Source organism: Uranotaenia lowii, chromosome 2 (assembly GCF_029784155.1).
Source record: "Uranotaenia lowii strain MFRU-FL chromosome 2, ASM2978415v1, whole genome shotgun sequence".
Lineage (NCBI taxonomy): Eukaryota > Metazoa > Arthropoda > Insecta > Diptera > Culicidae > Uranotaenia > Uranotaenia lowii.
The window spans coordinates 330,425,992-330,448,071 of record NC_073692.1 but is presented as its reverse complement, the minus strand read 5'-3'; the positions used below and the strand labels follow the sequence as shown (position 1 = coordinate 330,448,071).

At 34.8% G+C, this 22,080-nt stretch overlaps 1 protein-coding gene across 6 annotated transcripts in view; it reads right to left on the bottom strand.

Moving 5' to 3' along the window:
• LOC129741971 (calpain-A-like) overlaps positions 1–22,080 on the bottom strand; it is a 120,956-nt gene that overhangs the window by 88,311 nt on the left and 10,565 nt on the right. Inside the window, exon 1 of one of the 6 annotated variants that reach the window (XM_055733810.1) lies at positions 20,746–20,894. The exons of 4 other annotated variants lie outside the window; for them this stretch is intronic. The gene's annotated coding sequence lies outside the window, so the exon portion shown is untranslated. Of the gene's footprint in view, positions 1–20,745; positions 20,895–22,080 lie in introns of those variants that run through there. One more of the 6 variants, XM_055733813.1, reaches the window with a different exon arrangement.

Here is a 22,080-nt window from a genome sequence, read left to right as displayed (position 1 = left end):
AAATTTTATTTATTTTCTGCAAATTTTTCATCCAATCCGAAAATTTGCTTCACAAAAGCTTTCCCGATCTGTGTTTTCCTGTCGCTCTGTTTTTGTTTACCAGAGCCGGATTAATCCCAAAACATTCTTAGCAACAGCTTTCTCAAACTGTGCTTTTCTTGTCACTCTGCCTCTGTTTACGAGCCCTTCCAACCAGAAGGCCAATTCAAAACAAACAATCAGCGGCAGTAGCCATAAAAATCCAAATCAAAAAACAAAGTCAGCAGCACCCTTAAAAATATTCTTTTCCTAAGCCAATTCTGTCTTTTTCCACCGGAAGGCCAAATCGAAACAATTAATCAGCAGCAGAAGCCTTAAAAATCTGCGCTTCAAAAGTCAATCCTGTCTTTTTTCCACCGGAAGGCCAAATCAAAGTAAACAATCAGCAAAAGCTAACTGAAAATCTGCGCTTTCAAATCCATTCCGTATTTTTCCACCGGATGACCATACCAAAACAAACAATCAGCAACAGTTTTAAAAATCTGTGCTTCCTAAACCATTCCTTTTTTCCTTTGGAAATCAAAACCATAACAAACAATCAGCAACATTAGCCTTCAAAATTTGCACTTCCTAAGCCAATTCCATCTTCTTCCACCGGGAGACCAAATCGAAGCAAACAATCAGTAGAAGCAGTCTTAAAATCTGCGCTTCCAAAGTCAATTCAGTCTTTTTCCACAGGAATACCAAATCAAAGCAAACAATCAGCAAAAGCAGCCTTTAAAATCTGCTCCTTCTAAGCCAATTCCGTCTTTTTCATCCAGAAGGCCTAATCAAAGTAAACAATCAGAAGAAGCTGCCCGAAAATCTGCGCTTCCAAATCCATTCCGTATTTTCCACTTGATGACCAAACCAAAACAAACAATTAGCAGCAATAGTCTTTAAAATCTTTACTTCCCAAGCCAATTCTGTCTTTTTTCAGTGGTCGAATCAGAAACAATTTTGTTCATATCAGCAGCCTTAAAAATCTGTGCTCCCTGTGCCAATCCGTATTTCTACCGGAGGCCAAATCAAAAGCAGCAGCCTTGACAATCTGCGCTCTCTGTCCTCATTCTACCAATCACGCCATTGCACAGTTTTTTTAAACTTGAAAAATGTGATAATGGGCTTTTTGAAGGCTTAAATGTCAAAATAGCTTTATGATATGTTCTACAAAATTCATCATTTTAAAATGTGCATATTTTATTGTATTTTTTTTTGTTATCAGTTCACCTATAAGTGAGATAATTTTTCTATTTTATCACTATCATGTCTTCGAAAAAGTTGTACAGATCATCACATTTAAAAAAACTTTGATGAGGACGTCAAAGCTCTATCTTTTGAAATAACGTGTTTTAATGACATTTTTTTTTAAAACTTTCCTTAAAAATCGAAATATTCGTTCAACTTTGTTCCAAGCCAGTTTTGAGACCAACTTTGTATGAGAGAGTTGTGAGAATTGTAAAACTACACACCTTCATTGAAGGTGTCAAGTCGCTCAGTCAAGTTTTTTTTTTTCAAATATGTCGTTAATTTGTACCAATTCATCATTATATTACATTATTACATTAAATGAGGCTCAATAATGAACTGTTCAGAGCCCTATAGTTAACTAGAAAATAAAAATTTTATATAAGACTTAAATCTAAAGAGCGCAATCAAGTATTTAATGTAGGAGAACATCCTGTAATGGCAAAAATATTTAAAACTTAAAACTAAAAGCTATCCTAAAATTAAACTAATTACTTTTCTGAAGTTTATGGGTAGTTTCTGGGTGATTTATTTTAAGAATTGCATGGTTTTATTGTTCAATATCTCTGAAAGTTGCAAACATACCAACACCAAAATTTTTACATAAGAAAAGGCAAACTTTCAACTTTTATGGACATATAGTTTGTATGCATGAGGTTTTAAAAAAATCGAACAAAACTAAAATTTACTGCAATTGGTGCTTTATGCGAAATGACATCACAAGTAAATCCAAAACTATAAATTTTCAAACGTTTTCATTTCATTTATCATTAAAAAAAAAGTTTGTTGAATCAAAGCAATCGAAAGATTTCTTTTGATTCAACCACGGTGAATGAAAAGTTCATATACCGGTATTTCGATAGCAACTTACTACCTTCTTAAGTGAGCGTTTTCGATTGTTAAGTTTTTAGAAGCGAATGAAGTTGAAAAGTGTTGCATGATATCCCAGTTGACGGTATCAAAGCAAGAAAGAACATGAGCCGTTATTATTATGATTTTTTTTTAAAGATACAACGGCTCACAGACAGGACTTGAACCCCCAATTTCCGCTTGAATACAATGGCGAGCTCCATCGGTCGACTGCAGGATCTTCTATAGGCGATGCCAGGTCAATGTTGACACGTTTTGTAGTTAAGACAAATGTATGGCCGTTTTCAAAAGCTCTCCGAAAGCTTCCTAACTAATCAGAACTTTTAAATGGAGGTCATGGTGTCGCTAGTGTTTGCTTAATAACTCCCGACTCCATGTATATTTCGCATGTGTTCTTTGCCCTGTATTGATCTGTCTGTTGTTTCTCTATCACCACCAGAGATAACAACTGTTTTTCAGAAAAGTCTGGAAGAATTAAAAAAAAAATGTCTGAAAAAGTTTGAATGTTGAAATTTAAATGTGACGATTGAATTTTTTGGTAGACAGGTCACAATATTGCAGTGTAGGAAATAATGCATATGACTTGATAATAATCAAAAATTCTATACCCTATCAATACCTGAGACCATTGTTCTATGCTAAACTCCCTGTTTTACATCCATCTTCGCAGCATTCCTCACTTTACAATTACTAATTCGAATCATTTCCTGCAATTTTATCACGGAAATCTTGCATTTTGACTGTCCCACCTGTCGAAAGACCAAAAAGTCTGAAAGATGTATGTATGTATGTATGTATGTATGGTTCCCCCATCGGTAGCAAGGTCCTGCCTATGTCTGTGTGGCTCGGCCTTCGAATTAATTCTAGGGCTTCCACGGCCGATGGTTCGTCGAAAAAAGGCATCCAACCCTCAGAAACCTACAATGGTTGGCAACCCACTCCGCTTGTAATGGTTTCTTCAGGTTATCCCCAGATGCATTCCTTCTAAAAAATTATAATTATTGGATCTGTAACATAAGGAATAATGTTATACAGTAAAGGATGAAATATAATAATAAGAGCATATAATGGTGTAATCAAATAGTAAAAAAAACAATTGCATATAAAATAATAATTAAATAATGAAAATGTTTATGGAAGAAGATAATATAAACTATATTACGAAATTTTTTACGGTATTTTTTTTTTAAAAGGATACAGTCCTGCGAAGATACAATGATGTATCATTTCGATAACGCCGTTCGAGTTCACATTAACAGTCGTGCCACGAACGATCATCATTCAACACTACTTCTCATAGGGTTGGAGTACCTAAATGTGTGTCTGTGTGTTTCTATGTGTGAAGCGTGTTTTCTTTTCTTGTGTAGTATTATTATGTGTTTTGTGTTTAAATGATGGATTCTTTTTTCTTCTTTGTGTTTTTATTATAATCATTGAACAAGAATTTGATACAAGCAGAGTGACGAAAGGGTAAGTGGCAATTTTTCCCGATGTATTCCCATTTTAGAGCGTCTTGAGAGAATCGATCAACTACCTAATCTTTTTGTACTTTTCTCACTCACTATCTGATTGGGTACTTTCAGAGATTTCACTATCGCTAAACTTATATATCTGGTCCACTTTCTGCACGAATTTATCCCTGTCTTTTGCCAACTCTAACCAAACATCTTGACTTATATCATACCTTCGCATGTCCTGTTCTATTCCTGTATTGTACGTGAAACTCGGCCTACCTTTCTTCTTATTTTCGAACTTCAAATCTTTAGCTAATTTAAGCGGATGATCACTTTCTCTCCGTAAAATGTGACCAAAGTACTTTAACCTACCTGATCTAACCCTTCTGTTAATGGTTTTGCCCCTCAAAATTTTCCTGATATTAAACTTGTCTCCTTGTTTAATCCTGCAATTACTCAAAATCTCCAACAAAATTTGCTTCTCGAACCTTGCCAATTGCAACCTGTTTCTTTTCGTAAGCGTTGCCACCTTGGTTCCATAAAGCATTGAAGGAGCTATAACTGAATTATACATCAATTTTCCTAACTCTCCTGAAGGTTTGTAGGTTTTACAAAAATCTACTATCACTTTGGCTGCTTTCAGTGCATTCTGGCATCTTGGTCTAACGGTCTCAGGCCTATCTAGCTTTGATGTTAAATTAACTCCTAGATAACGAATTGAATTACAAACCTTATATGTACTTCCGTTTATCTCTATTTCCCTACAATGAGTTATACTAGCATCTGGCTCTCTTATAAGAACTTGACTTTTGTCCACATTGATTGCTAAGCCCACTACCTCCAGCTGCTCTTCTAGTGCCTTCATGATTTTAGCTATCTGATCTTTATTGTTTGCTAGAACAAGCAAATCATCTGCAAAAGCAAGTATGAACGGTAATTCGAAATTCCCTCGCCTGATTGTTTTTAACTCGGTAACCCTATTCTCGACCATGCGTAGCACTTTTTGCATAATTAGAATAAACAGGAACGGTGATAGAGGACAACCTTGCTTGATACCCTTTCTCCTAAATGTTTCTTCTGACCATTGATTCTGCCATAATATTCTCGTTTTTTCGTCTTTAATGCATGTCAAAACTCTGTGTGTTAAATGGGAAGGTACTTGAAGTTCTTTTAGTACTCTCTGTAACTCGTTCAACCTAACATTGTCAAAGGCCTTACTAATGTCCAATGCAGTCATCCATAATGGTCTACCACTATTCCAGTACTCCTCCATTGTTCTACGAGCTAGAAATATATTGTCTTCTGTTGATCTTCCTTCTAAAAACGCTGCTTGTCCTAGGTCTATCTCCTGTATAAACTGAGCCAACCGTTTTTTGAGCCATTTTGCGTACGGCTTATAAATTACATTACATAAGCTTATTCTGCGGTAATCATTGGCTGTTTTTGGCTGTCTAATCTTTGGTATGGGTATCTGAATTGATTTCATCATTTCTGACGGCAGTCTGTTTTCCCTCCATATCCTATCCCATATACACATTAGGTCATCTAAAGTTTCCTGATCTACATACTTGATTAATTCCATTCTCATTCCATCACTGCCTGCTGACTTTCCGTTACACTGACTCTTCAATATTACCTCCATTTCCTCTCTGCTTGGTGGCTCGGTTAGCGGACAGGTATCCTCTTCTTCTAAAATCTGTATCGCTGCCCCATTTTCTCCAGTTTTTAAAATATCATTCCAAGTTTTTAAGGGAATATCAATTTTCTTCTGACTTTTCTTCTTTTTGAACCTTTTCAGAAAAGCATAAGTTTTCCTCACCCTAACACCTACATCAAAGTCATTAATTTCCTTGAAAAATTTGGTGATTGATTTTTCTTCATGAGCCCTAACTGCTAACAAAAATTCAGTTTTCCTTTCTCTAGCTCTTAATTTATAAAAAGGTACATCTGAGAACTTATTTGCTAATCTTGTTGCCTGGTTAAGCTTTGCTAGAGCCCTCTTTCTTTTTGGTGTTAAAGGAGGTTTTGCTGATTTTAGCGTCTCCTTTGCTGCTTCCTTAATTCTTCCGGTCACTTCCTCAAAAACTTTATCTAAATCTTTTGAATTAATATCTACTATCCTCTCTCGCCGCTTTAACTCTCTATGGTATATTTCCCTGACTGAGTCGTACTTCAGCGCAGATGGTTCTAAAATTCTTTTCTTAGTATCTTCTTTCTTTTTGAGTGCTTTTCCATTACTATTTCTTACAATTGTCACTAAAAGTTTGTGGTCCGTCTCTAATCTAGTCCAATATCCTTTGATGCATCTAATTCTTAAGTCACTTTCAACCGGTTTCAAGACGTGGTCTATTTGACTGCATTTGTTTTTATTTCTCCAAGTTTCTGTTACATCTATACCTATCGTCGAAGAAATGTTCTTTAACCTGTGTAACTGCAAAAATATTTTGAATGCCTCTCCATTGTCGTTGTTTGATTTGAATCCTAATCTGTCCCCTATGTAGTGCTTTTCTTCTTTTTCTATCTCATCCGATCCTATTTGTGCGTTCCAGTCCCCCACCAATATCATCCTGCCCCTGAATCTTATCATATCTGCTATTGTTCCTATTTTAGCTAAAAACCTCTGTGGTTTATTGTTAGGCCCATGTACGTTAACTATCATTATCACCCTGCCATCGATCTCGAACTCACCACAGATTGCTCCATAGTCAATAACTTTTATTTCTCTTGGCTTAACCTCTGAGCCCTTTCTAACCAAAAACGCTAACCCTCTCGACTTATTCTGAGTTTGTTTTGCAATTCTCCAAGTGTAATTATTGGTTTCTATTTTTTCTCCTGCTGTATTCACTTCCTGTAGTGCGGCTATATCTATCTTGTGTGCCCTCAAAACCTGATCAATCTCTTCCCTTTTGTTTTGCTTACTACAACCACGTACATTCAGAGCCCCTATACGAATAACATTCTGGTTCTCCTGATTACCACTAAACTCTATCTCAATTTCCTTACTTTCTTCAATACAGATTTTACTACCTACCTGTACTACTTGTTGTTGCAATAGCTTTTCTGACTTTTCGACTGCGCAATCTTCGTTAATGTTAACACTGTTTTCTACTATTTCCCCTGACACTCTTATTATACTATCGTAATGGTTGTTGACTAAGTTTCCTGTATATAGCAAACGAATAACCTCCTGGGTCCTACTGTAATCGCCCACATAAATTACTTCCTCATTATCTTGATACACTGCTATCGTCTTATTAAAAATTTCTGAAATTACCACCATTGTTTCGTGACCTAACCATGTCCCATCCCTACGCACGTACTGTAAAAATGCCTCAAAACCTTCTTCTAAGCTCTCTACTAAAAATGGCTCGAATCTTTCTCTATTGCAATGTAAATATTCCGCAACAAGATTTCTGCAAATTTGAATTAACTTTCCATCAACGCGGTGATACTCGCCCTTCAATAGCTGATCCAGTATCGCTCGCAATAAACAATTACCATCGCCTTCTATTTCTTTCACTTCAAGATTATGACCTGAAATGGTTTTGTTATAAATCGTTCTAGCATATGCATTGCCCCTCACGTTTTCTTTCCAGTTCAAAATCATTCTAACCTTACCCTCAAAGCCATGTACCTTTTTTCTTTCTTCTTCTATTTCAACTTCATAACTGTCCTCCTTATCTTGCTCTATATTATAACTGTAAAAACTGAACCCATTATAAAACAACGACACTTCTACTGGATACTTATTGCAACCAAACACCCATACCATCTCATTCACAAAATGTACCGTTATTCTCGTTTCCAATCTTGCCGTCAACCACTCCAATTTAGCACTAATCGACCAGTCTATCTGCTTCTCTATTTCATTCCTCCCTTCTGCTGTGGATTTCCAACGTGCGATCTCCTGCTCCCTCCAAAGAAATGATATGGACGGTTCTAAAACTTTTTGTAAATTTTGCAGCTGATGAGCTACACAATTTACTAAGTTTAGCAAACCATTTTCTATTGGAGCAATTTTCGAATGCCAAAAATCCTCAACTCCATCATCCGCCGCATTAAAATCCACCCATTCATCCATCTTAATCACACTCGCAAACATTCCATCCTTATCATACCACAGCACTATTTTACTTTCCGCTTTCGCGTTATTCTTGCTTTCAAAAATTTCGTCTGGAAAATTCTGCTGCATAACCACTACATTTACGCTCATCAAGTTTGCTAGTTCATTCCATTCATACCCCGTCGGCTCTCCCTGATTGAACACCTGTCGTATGAAAAAACCTTCCAACAGCATTAATCTCTCTTTCAATCTATCCAGCTGGTTCTCGTGCGCTAAACGACAGAGCTGATGTTCCACAGCCTCTCGCAAGTCATTTTCTCTCCCAGTGGACTCTCTTACAATCAATCTCCTATTTCTATAATTGCTCTCTTTCACTGAAAACTCTACACTCATTTTATCCTCCTCTAACCTTCCTATTACCTCACGTCTGACTGGCTCACTGCGTGTAGACATCCGATCCATTCTCTCAATTCCTCTTATTTAGACTCAGCTAATAAATCTATGATTGCCACTTACCTCTTTCCTCCCTCGCACCGGCGCGCGGCGTATGAAAATTTTAATGCTAGAATTAATGCTATTCCCGGAAAAGCCAGCCAAGAACACTTCACAGCACTTTTCTTTGAAATCTATTTCCACTGTATCACCTTCTTTTCGGAAATAGAAAACACTTCGAAGGACTTTTCGAGCCTGATTCAAGAATCGTTGCCCTCCCTCTTAACTCTCTCGCTCTAGCACAATTTTTGGCTCCCCACAATGGCCGACCCACAGCCTGAAAATTGCACCTTGAGCCACACTTCAACTGCGTTTTACAGCCCACCAAATTAACCAACTAAAAAAACTCCAACTTAAGGAACTTTTAATAACTCCCGTCAACTAAACCACTACACTTCTGGAACACCGTTTAATCGCCAATCCAACGAAAACAACCAAAATGAAACGCCTCAAAACTCGGAAGCAACCGCACTCGCACGCCAACCGAAAGAGAGGCCAAGACCAAAAAGTCTGAAAGATCCAGACAAAATCCGGAAAGTTGACATCCCTGATCACCACCCATCAACTCGGGATTTCAACCGAGCACGCACATCGTCGATTGCTTCGGGCTTGCTTGGTCATCTGGGTTATAATTTTGTCACAGTAAATCAAATATTTTTACTTCAAATAACATAGATTACTTTTAATAAATTTTACAGCACTAGTTAAAATCATGTTTTTGGTATTGAAATAAATCAATACAACTGACATCACTGCTTGTGCCTAGCGAAGTATTGCTTGCAAACTAATTGTTGCACCAAAAAATAACTCCCTTACTTTTTTTCAGATTTTGAAAGATGTTTTTATAAGCTCTAAAAAAAATAAATGTGTTTTGACAAGGTGTTATCAACATATTACTTTTTTGATACATTGATTTATGGAACATTTTTTGAACTGTCATAAATCACAGGGGTTATCATAACAAGTGCCCAAATTTTTTTCCTAATTTTAGTTTGGTCGATATATTTACGTAGGGTATTTTTGCAGATATTTTGTATTCTATGTTTTAAATTGCGAAAAATCGTTTATATCCAATTTCCACAGTTGGAATAGTTATGAAAGAAAGAAAAACCTTTTCAAGAAAAGATACATTAAGGACAAGATTTTGCTTGCTGATTTGTTATATGTATGTCCAACAATCTATAGTTGCATAATGTATGGTGACTGGGTGAAATGTTATATTTTGGTGGCTGAAGGCACAATTTCCCCGATAACTTTTGAAGGAGTGAATGGCCAATTTGAATATCTGCATTTTGTAAATTTTTTTAACAGTAAAAACTGACAAAGTAATAAGAGATTGGAATGCTAAACTAAGGTACAATGTTTGGGTAGATCTGAAATCCTGGCGCAAATCGCGCCGAGAAGAATTTTTCAATGGTTTAGGTTGGTAATCGAAAGAAAAGTTTCAAAACAACGATACCGGAAGAGAATTAAAAATGGATTTGGTTGAGGAGTTCTGAGACAAGAATTTAGATTAAAATTTTTGTCATAAAATTTAAAATTCTTATCCAATTTAATTTTTAACGGTGGAAGATTAAAATGGGATTCAGGCGACATCGTATGATAAACGATTTGTAACGCTTTTTTTTCTTTACCGTTCGATTATCCAGTGGTATTCATTCCATACTCTTGCAATCCACCAGTTTTTTTTTTCATTTCTAGCGAAAATTGGCAAAGAATTTTGGAACCGTGGAATGAGTCACACAAACAAATCGCTATATTTTTTGACTCCCGAACTGGTCAAAACTAGGTCAACGCTAATTTGCGTCTTACAGTGCCATACAATCAGAATATTTATTTTTTAAATTTGTGTCAAAGATTCCATTATCTGTTATTATTTTATCCTCATAGTAAGAATAAGCACATAGTAAGAATCCACATCCTCATAGTAAGAATAGGTACAAAATACGTAATAGACATAATACAAATACAAAATTTTACTCTTTGCTCAAAGGGTTCAAATTTTACGCTTTATGGATTGTGCGAAAAAAACGAAAAGGAATGCCAATCCGGGTTTACTTTCGTGTAACGAACGAGTAAAATCGAGACAAAGTGTCTGGGGGTCAGCAATAAAACTCATCACACCAATTGCGCTATAGTACAAAAATTGGAATAAAGCCGGAGTCAACCCACGCTCTGCCTGCAACCAAAATGCTGCAATTGCGCTTCCGATCGAGTGAAAACAACTTCGAACTTGTTCATCCGGTAGCTGAGCTCGATTGCACTTTGAGAATTTATTGTAACGCTTCAAGCTGTTCCACATTAATTCATAACGATCAAATTAATGGGTACTACTTTCTTTGTTGTCCGAAACAGAAAAAGTAGCAGGCGATAACACATTTTTTTGACCACGACATATGCACAATGCACATTAGCGCATTAGCAATTTAATATTATCTTGAAAAGCTCAGAGAACTTTTAAACTGTATTTCATTTTAAATGTTTATGTATAAAAATCAGTTTGTAGAAATCTGTAGTACACAGTAACTTATCGACAGTGAAGACGGGTCCGTTAGAATTTTTGACAAAAATTTAGTAAAACGATTATTCGCAATTTAATTTTTTTAATTTTTAAAGCTTATATTTTGAACGGATAAAACTAAAAACATAACTGTAACGAGAGGATGTACATAAATCCAGTGAATTGGTATTATATTACTTCCAATCAATCAACGGTTGTTAAATTGCACTCAAGTCACGTGCTCGTTCATTGACACTTTAAACGTCGGAACGATAAACAGTCATACTTTGAGCGGTAAATAGTGAGTAGTTTTGACCGTTTTACATTTGGGAACATGGACACTAGGTACTAAAAATCTAGTTGATGAAGCAAGAATTCCAGCGAACATGTCATCTACGTATGTTTATTTTAGTCGAGAATGGCCTTCAGAAGTAGTAGGTATGCTTTTCAGACAGACTCGAATTAGTTTCATTTTAAATAACGCTGGTCCACACAATTCATAGCTCAGAAAGCTCAGCATATATCAGAAAATCAGCTCAGTTGGTTTATACCAATTTTTCTTTCAGATTGTGATCTAAAAAAATCTATGAATATGAACTTAAAAAAAACTGCAATTTTTTGTTATTCGTTACTAAAAAATAGTGAACATTGATCGAGTACTAAGATTACTTGTATGTTAAGTCTCTCAATAAGAAATTTGTAGATAAAATATTGTAATTGTAATCTTTAAGATTCGTTTTTCGGAATGAAGGGCTTGAAATTTTCCTTTTATTTAATTCGTTTTATCAATTTTTTTCAGTTTTTGATCAAACATAACCATCTCACTGCTTGTTCCTGAATACAATGTTGTACGAAAATTTAAGCATACACTGCAGGCCATGACTTTGGGATGACCCCCTTAAAAACATGCGAATTTTGTTCGGCCATCTTATGACGTATTGCATATCTTTTGATCTCATTCGCAAGGTAGCGAGCTGAACCTTCCTCGGATGTGTTTGAAAAAATATATGTTTACATTATATGACTTAAACTTAGTTTAATGTTGGAAAATTTTAAAAAAAATACTGCTCTTGACATTCAAACCCAATCATCTCAGGGTGGAGTTGCATTCGAACATTTATTCCATACTTATTAATTTGTGCAAAAATTTTTTTAATGTATTTTAAAAATCAAACATCTACTTTACTTATCGTCCAAAAGTTTGGGATCACTCCGCAGTATGGTGTATCAGCCAAAAGTTTGGGATCAGTCTTATAAAACATACAAATTTGTTTCTTACGTAAGAAGCCGTAAGCCGTAAGAAGATCTGGCTCATGGGGGGGTTGGGGTTTTTGTGACAAATTTTTCTCATATCAGTTTTACTCGAACAAGTCATACTTAAAGATTATATAAAATGTGTTGGTTCTGTATAATTATTCAACTTTGAGTTATTTTACTGTAATAGTTAGTTTATTTTAAATCCTAACTTTCGAAAGATTCAAATGTAAATAATGAATTTTAAAGGTTTGATTTTAGAGAAGAACTTTTTGTATCTACTGAATGAGCAAACAATCACAACATAATTAAAATTTAAAGTAAGAGATATTTTTTTCGGTTCGAATCAGATTCATTTTCTATTCTTGTTAACTCGATAAAAATGGCTCGAGTGCGGTCGAGTTTTTCCCGTGGTCGCGTTTTGCTCCGTGAATCCTTCAAATACATTTTTAAATTTCATAATTATTACGTTTTAATAAATTGAACATGTAATGACGTTGATCTGTATGGAAAATGCAAATTCCGGTTTTGTGAAAAATGAAGGAATACCAATCAGTGATTCAGAAGGGAAATAAGTGATTTAGAAGGGAAAACAGTGATTCAGAAGGGAAATCATTTATTTGTGGAGCTTATGACCATTATTTTGTGTTTAGCGACTGGGCAAAACTTGACGAGGAAAAAAATGCAAAACCCAGCGCCGAGGTGTTTTTTTTTCTGGCGGCTTGCTTAGGTTTCATGAAAGCAATGCGTGGAAGTTTTTCTGCAACGGAATCATTACGGAGAACCTGATGTTCACCTACTAATTGATTATTGACTCAATTATGCTCGGCATATGTTATTGATTTTTTTTGTAATATGAGTGAACACGAAGATTATTAATGGTTCAATTTGTTGATAAAAAGTGTAGTGCGGTAAAGGTACAGTCTCATTAGAAAGAACCGAAACATTGAATATTCAATGTCTTAAATAAGATCGCAGGCAATATGCAGTTATCTAAGATGGACACGATGAAGTTGTGTCAGAATGTATGATACATTGTCGAAATATTTAAATTGTGTCAGACTATAATCGGTAGTCTATAGTAGAAAGCGGAAGGTGATTGGAATATTGCCAAAAAATACGATGAGAAATAGTAATTGAAATGAGGATCAATACATGAACTAATCTTGAAGGACCATAAGTGATAATGTATAACGGGTTTAATTCACCCGTGTACTCAGCTGATACTACAAAACTTGGTGGCTCCATTTTATTAGTTTATTTAAAAAAACTTTTTATCATGAGAATATTTTTGAGATTTTTATTGTTTTGTTTGCTCAGGTTATTATTATTTAAATAATTTCATTATTACATTTTGATTTTTCTTTCCAATGTACAACAATTAAAAAAACAGCAGTTGGTTTCAAGGTAAGATGGTGAAAAATGGGAAAAAATCTGTAAATTTTTATTGATTATATATATTCAAAATAGCTTAACTCTATTGAAGGGGATCAGCGGGGGGTAGGACAGGGCATCAAACAAACGGAAAACTGATATACAATGGATTGTGGGTTCAAGCCAGCCGGAGTATCTCGGCAAATTTGGAATCATGAGTAGGTTACTCAGGTACTTTTTCAGGATTCCTAGTTTGTTTCGAACAGTTGGAAGGGAGTAAGATGAGTCAAACCTGTCCCAAGCCAGTGGTAACGGACCCTTTGGTTGTGTTGCAAATATTGTTGATGAGTTAAGCATTACCAATATTTGAATGTGCGATCGAGACTTCCCGTACCGACTCGGGTCGAAAGACCTATCAGCCACTGGTGGGTTCAACTACATACATACATACATACATAACTCGATAAAAATACAAAATTTTAGTTAGAAACTATCTTTTTGAATAACTAAGTAGTTTTGAATAATTTATTCAGTCTGTAAAATATAAATCGGCTAAGACGGTGTATGTCTTTTATTTCTATCTTTCTTTTGCAATCTGCATCTTGCGTTCTTCTGAAATTTGAATGCTTAATGAAATTCTCACATTGATATGTTTATCTTGATTACAGAACCCAACTCCGAGCTGAACCTGATTCTGATTTTTTTTATTTGATTTCCGGATCTGAATCCTGCTTTTTGAACCTGAGTTCAAAATCAGAATTCCTAAGTTCCATATAAAATCAGAAGTTTCATAAAACAATTTTTTTTAAATTATGAACCAACAACCGAAATTTGTAACAAAACCTTCACCAGAAATCTCTTAGTTGAATTTTGAATGTTTGCCTTTTAATATGAATCCTTTCTTCAGTTATTTATTTGAAATGTTTTATTAATAAAAATTGCGAATGATGAAACTGTGTCGGATTTTTCAATTCTGGATCACCATTATGAAACTTTCTTAAGCTACAATTCTGCAAAAGAATGAAAAGTTTAAAGTTAAAAGTAATAATAGTTGTAATTTTATTTTTTTTTTCATATGCCGAAATGATGAGTTTCGAATATGGAAAATACCTCAAATGTAAACCCAAGATTCGAATCAGATTTTTTTTCCCAATGATGATACAAACTGAATTTCAATAACAAAAAAACTGAATTACGAATCAGAAATCGGATCAAAGACATTCAATTTTAATATTAATAAGCCAATTTGGCTTCATCTTTATGTAGGAAGTTTTGGTACCCATTTTTATTAGCACTGTACTCTTCACGTGGCACCAGTAAAATGGATACTTAAATGTGATGGGTCGAAAAAAAAAACCTGATTAGCAGGAAAGGACCATATTGCCGAAAATAGTCATTTTTGCTTCAGAATCAAGGCAACTTTAACATTTTTAAGTTGATCTACCCAAAGCTTGCCAGATTTCTCAGATTTGCCCGGATATTGCCAAGAAAAAGCCCGAATTTGCAATATTGAACAAAAAACACTAATTTAACAAAATAATCATGATCGGTTTCTGGAAGCTTAAAATACGATATTTAAGAATCAAACGCCCGGATATTGCTAGGATTTTGATTGAAAAAACCTGAAATTTGCCCGGCCCGGATTATTTTTACGGTCAGATTAGAGAATGTCATATTACCGAAGGAAAATTATAATCAACGATAGACTGTACAAAATTTGACAAACTCCAACATAAGATGCTTGGGAAAAAAAATTAGTTCCAAGAAAAATATGAACCAAGATAAAAAAGAAACAATAAAGGAAAATAAATTTAAAAAAATTTCAGAGCGAAGAATGAAAATTGATAACTTGTACTAATAAACATTGGTTTACACTCAAATGTTGAAAATAAAGAAAAAAAAATCATTAAATTTGCAAAGAAAACTTTTGAGTTTGATTCTGATTTTTCAATTCAGCATCAACGTTAAGAAAAATTAAATTACATATTCCTAAAACAAGATTGATAAGACAAAGCAAGAAAATTCAGAAAAAAATTTGAAAAAAACCATTGCGCAAAATTTCTATTTACAATGTTTAAACATATTCGTTTTACTTTAGAAATTCAAAAGCTAAGAGAGAAAATCATACAAGAAACATAAAAAAATTGAGAAAAAAGTTTGTTTTAATTTCAAAAAGTGATTTAAAGGAATAAATAAAAAATATTATAATTTTCTACATAAATTGAGGGTTTTTAAAAACTCAAGCATTCGCATTTTGACAAATATGAAAAAATGTAAATTGAAATGATGATCAAATAAACTAAAGAAGATAATCAAATGCATTTTATGTAACAGATAACAAGAAATAGAATGTAATATGGAAATTTGCTAAAAAAGTAAAAAAAATATTTGAAGCTATGATCATTTAGTATCCGGACACTCAATTTCGGTGATAGCTACATTACTAGAGATCGTATTTGTAAAACTTTAGCAGCGTTGTGTTGGTTATAAAAAGGATTAGCGCTTGTCTATTTTTGCCAGAGTTAACGTGTGTTTGAGATATTTACGACGCAAAAAGACATGGTAAAAATAATTTTGCACAAATTTGCGCCTTTTGCGCCTCGAAAATTCTTCATTGTCGACTTAAAAACTCATGAATTATTGATTTTTTCTGATTTTTTTTTGGACGAAATGGTTAAGAAGTATAAAGAGCCACTCTAGGATCCATTCGAAGTTCAAACCAAGCATCAGAGTAGAACCCTTGATCTCAAATATGGTAAAAAGTCTATGGTTATTGAGAATAACTGAACGCAGACTCCTTAAGGGGGGGGGGGGGGGGGGGGGGTAGGGTATAACGGGTATAAAAAAACACCATTTTCACGATTTTTTTCTAGAGCTATCGTTCAAACAAATGTATTCAAATTTTTTGCATTATACAAAGCATTATTAAAAGAACATTTAGTATTTTTTTCGTAGAAAAATATTGCAAATGAGCCGGTGACGGAGCATTTTCGAAGATGCCTTTTAGAAAACAGGATTTGCGGTGGACACTGTATCTCAGCACAGAATCATCTGAAGTCAAAAAATCAGAGCAAAATATTTTTAATAGATGTTTTTCTGGACCCCAACGTTTTTATTTAACTTAATAATATTTTTATGAAATTTTTGTGGCTGTTTGAAGTAAAAACTACTTTTTTTCACTTAAAAATCCGCCATTTTTCACCTCTAAAATCTCCCCAAAGTAGAAAAAATCAAAAAAGAAAAACGTTGGGGTCTGGTATTTTATATGTAGAAAATATGTTCCAAATTTGAAAAGAATCGGATAAGTAGTTTTCAAATGGCGATGTCCACGGACTTTAAAAATGTGCTTTCGAGAAAAACGCGTTTGAAGTTTCTGCTCTTGCTTTCTTGCAGTATTAGATAGGATGAGATAAAGGCCTATAACTTCTACAGTTTTGCATCAATTGACTTGAAAATTTGACACAACATTCTTGAAATGTTTACAATAAGAAAATAAAAAAATAAAAAAATCGATTTTTTGAAAGTGTTAGACCCTACCTCCCCCTTAAATAATGCAAAAAATCAATTTCCGGCAGGCAAAAAGTGTTGCCTGACTAGTAGACACCATGTAAATAACTAATAGTGAGCAGTTCAATAGATCGCAATCTGTGCAATCGATTCTTACGCAATGTGATCAAATTCTTCGAGATGCCTACTCAGTTTGTGAAAATGTCATGATTTTGCAAAGGTTTTGCTTCTGTGGTAAAAATAATAGATCGATACATGACTGAAAAAGTGTGCAAAGAGATTTTATGAAAAAGTAAGAGTATTTCTTGAAATTATTGATAATTTTTTTAAAATATTTTTACATTAAATGTCATATCAACACCTTCATTTCCTCCATAGAAAGTTTTTTCGATCAAATGAATAGTTTTTAAAATACACACGTTTGTAACTGCCCGGATTCTTAATGACCCTAGCCTTACTTTTAAAATGATTTTGGAGAAAAAGAGAAAAGCAATTGACCAAAACTGTTTAAAGTGGCAACACATTTCAGCAAAACATTCTTGAGGTTTATCGAAAATGGACATAACAGTGTCTGGGATTCCCTGTAAACAAAGAAAATGATGTGAAACTAAAAAATGATTGTAAGTTCAACCCAGAAAATATTCGCTAGGAATCAAAAAATACAAACTAATTAATTATTACGATAATTTTTGCCCCTGGAGGTAGGCACTACAATAAACATTTCTTCGAATATAAGTAAAGGTAATTACAAAGAAAAGGAATAAGGTACACCGGGGTAAGTGTGGACGGTTTTTCGTATAGCTCAACTTTAAAAGCTCATAAAAAAAATCAGCAGTGGATAAATTTTGATAAGATTACGTTCAATGTGATGCAGAACATATTGTTTACAAACGCTAAAGAGATGAGCTTGATAGAAGCAAAGCGAGAAAAGTTATCACATAAATTGTTATGAACTGCTGGTGTCTTCATTTACCCCACTTTATGGGATAAGAGTGGACGGTAGATTTTCCCTTTGACTTTTCAGGAAATTTTCAACAAATTTGTGTTTTCTTGGTTGAAAACGTTACTTTATGGCTCGAACCGTCCGAAATTTTGGAAAAAGTTAATTATACTATTAGTAAGGCATCTTTCAATGATTATTGTGTGTAATTTATGTTGCAACACAAGAGATCCGATTTTATCGGAAATATTTACTTATTCCAGAACAAACCCAACTTTTCATGATCCGAATGCTAAATATGGCTAAATTGTATTGGATGAAGGAAAGAAAATTGAAAAAATGTGTAAACATCAAGTTTGATTAAAGCCGTCCACACTAACCCCAGGAAGGGTTTGGAGACAAAATTTTAGTTTTTTGTAAATAAACTCTTTTTTCTTAATTTTTAACCGCCGTTTCTTTCCCTAACTGGTTGTTTCGAATGTAAGGATTGTTTCAATGTAGAGTTTTTCGTCAAGAGCCAGCTAGTTTACGAGAAATTTGCAATTGAAAAAGATGCCTATCAACTCGACATCGTAGTTGAAAATAGAAAATCCCCAAAAAGTCGCTGTAATCATCCGCTATTGTCGAAATCGTATCTTTTTCGCAGTTATTGGATAGATTACAAGTAAATTGAACATTCTACATTAAAAGTTTGAAAAAAATAGTTCACAGTATTGTTTTAAAAGCCATCGTCTACATTTACCCCGGTGTACCTTAAACAAAAAATAAAAAAAATCAACTGATCCACGTTCAATATGATGGAAGCAGAAATGAACGTGTTCCTCGATTAATAAGTCTCTGTACATATTCATCCAATTTTGGGAGTATACAGAAATCCAAACTACTTATTTTCATTGATTGATTTTTGTTATGGTCCACTAAGCACAATTTGACAAATATATTACGAAAACAATTCGTAAAATGTTTCATTTCGATTATAATTTTAATGGCATGTTCGGCGGAATGAAAAACTAGAGAGAATTTTATTTTATAGAAATTTGAAAGAAAGGTGGATAGACAGGCATTAGTGCGCCAATAGGAGAAAGTATGGGAATTCTCTTTCTGAGTTTCTCATGTATAGTTAGCTAGTGTAGAGCAAAGGCGGGACAATTTATGGGAGCTTTTCATCAACATGCCTTCTAGCCTAAAATTTCCACACCTATCAAGCTTTCTTCTATTGGCGCACTAATGCCTGTCTATCCACCTTCCTTTCAAATATCTATAAAATAAACTTCTCTCTAGTTTTCCATTCCGCCGAACATGCCTTTAAAATTATAATCATAAAAATTACAGCGATTAAAATCATATAACAATGTTTCACTTCACCCCATTTTACGGTACCAATCCAGCACCATGAACATAAATAATGAATTACCGTCTACTTACATGAACATTATTTTTGTGAAAATTCAAAGGCTCAACAAAGTTTGCCGGGTCAGCTAATTTTTTAATAAAAATATGAAAACTCATGAAGACACTAAAAACGCTGATTTTTATTAATCAAAATTAATAAAAAATTTAATTTATAGTTTAAGTTTCCAAAAAATCGTTTATATAAATTTTGATGAATTTTGCTCAACAATTTGGACGCAAAATACGTAATTATAATTCTAATGAATCAATTCAAATTTTCGTTCAATTTTGCTAATAAAATGAACAAAATCGGGCAACATACGGGAAATCTTGTAAGCTAAGTCTTATCTTATTGAAATTTCATATGCGAGACTCAATTTTTATCAACAAGTGAGAATTTTTTTGAAAAACTGAAGTAGATTTGTGAACTTGGTATAAGATTTCGAGGTTTTGGTTTTAGTTCTTAATCGTATTTCGGAATGTATGAGGCCGCAAGAATTGCTTTTGAAGACTCTAACTTAGCTGTTATTTTATTATATTCCCGCAGCCGCTGAATCGTTTAAATCACAAATACGAATAGCGTTTCTTGTTTTGCTTGGAACAAATTCGCTCGCTATACACATTGCGAATTTCACGATTGGGGTACAACGTGTCGAAAGGGCGTATCAATATTTTATTCGCGATTACCATCAGAATTGAATTATGTTCTAAAATCGATGTTTTCGCATTCGGTGTAATTTAGTGTAATCATTTTTTTTTAATTTTCAAGGAAAATAATGAATATTTCCCTTCGTGAAGTTATCAAAAAAAAAAAAGGAATTACTCGTAGCGAACAAGAACGAAACTGGTCCCATTAGATCATCCGTCGGCACAGCAATAAAAATAACATTCGGCAAGAACCTTCTCAATATCAGTGAGTAATACCTACGAATGTGACCCAGAGAGACGCGTTTATCGTATTTCATAAAGTTAGTACGTCTCGGCTTTATCATCAAATGATATGAAAACGATTTGCTTCTACGGTGGTTGTCAAACAACAGCTGTTAACAACAATCGGACAGGGTCAAATTTGTTTACAAACAATCCCTTATCGGTGTGATTTAAAACGAGTGTTTAAAGCCCAAACACTTTCATACGCATCAATTGAACTAATAACCGGGTATTATGGGGCAGGTTGATGGTCATAAATTCACTTGACCGGCAATCAATAGTGTGGAAGTTACTACGAGAAATAACGATTCTCCCTCATCCGCTTCTGAGCAACTCATTCATTAGCGATTGAGGTGACATCATCTTCAGCTCCAGCACAGATAGGAAAAGGTTCGTCATAGCGTCGAAAAGATCTCTTGGGGGAAAAATATCTATCCGTGGTCCCTCCATGGGAACGCTTTGCACTGCAATGCTACGTCACTACTTTAAAATATACACACCAGTCACTTCACTAGTGCCCTCATAAGAACCGCATCTGCTAAAATTATTCATCATCGAACATCGACACTCCCTCGGATCGATCTCACACTGTAGGAATTTGCTTAAATCCCTTAGGTATTTGGAAGTTGAACATCGTACCTTTTGCTGTTTTTCTTAAACAATCACTGTTCCAATTTTTCAAGAATTCGTATCCAAATTTTACCTTTTTCAAACCAAATTTCACCGAACTAGGGGGTCGAGCACCCGAAAAGGGGTCGAATTTGGACCAATAAAAATTTCGTCTCGGGAAACACGCAGCTCTCACAAACACCACTCACTCGTCACTGACTGGTCGGATGACAGAAAAGTTGCCACTTGGTTCGCTTTCAGGTTCAAACATTATTTTACCCCCCGGGTGATGAGATTGTTGTGAGTGCACAGGAATAAAACAACAATCTCCGCCGGTTTGGTACACGTTCACAGAAAAACCCTCGATGGGTTCCTCTGTTGCTGCTTCTAGCCTAACAAGTTTGCGTGCCATGTGCTTCGTTGCCTTTCGATGTCATATACGCCACCAATACGCGTGGACAAGCATGGTTGAGGCGCTGATGCGCATGACCGTCTGCTGCGTCGTATCGACGCTTGTTGTGAATGAGTGTCGTGGATCAAAATAAAAACATTCGGAGCACACAAAATTATACGAAGTTTGTGTGATGGAATGCACTTTCAAGTGCACTGAAACATAGAATGCCTGCTCGGAGTTTTAACTAGTCGCTACAAGAGACCGCTAGTGGAGAAACTGATGGAATAGAGAAATTTAATTCAAATCGTTTTATTCTGATTTTTACTTTGGACTTCTCTTCAACGTATCTTTCAATTCAATCTAATCAGCGATAAGCACTTGTGATCCAGGAAGACTCAAAATAAAAAAAAAATACAAACGTGATCATAACACCTAGAGAGCTTCCCACGCAGAGATTTCCCTTGCTCGCCAAAGATAAACACAAATCATTCAGCGTTGGACATCTTTAACAGATGCTCCATAGGATTTGCGAGTCAGCAGTTGTGGAGACAACAAAAGCTTGGGCGCGCAAAATTAAAAGTAGGTCGGAAATACCGCACGAAATGGGCAGTTTAAAGTGTGGAAATCTTGGATTGGATTTTCCATTGCACCCACTTTGGGGAGGTATATGTTTGTATTTTCCAAAGAACGGGAAAACGAGAATACACCTACGTAGGGTTTCTTTCAATTTATACTACTTTCAATGACACACAGAGGCCCATACTTACTTTTAAAGGAAATATAAATGACTAAATCTAGTAGATATTGTACAACACTTTTTTTTTTGTTTCGATTATAGTCGTTTTACCATCTTTATGGCATTCGCGACTTCATCAACGTTGGCGGATCGTTATTGAAAAAGTTATCCGGTACAACTGTGTTCGATGTTTACTCTTGAGCTCGAACTCGCGGACATCGGCTCAGGAGACAACAGACTTGCCAACTGAGCTATATCACAAGCCCTCAACAACACTAAAAAATCCATCGATTGGAAGA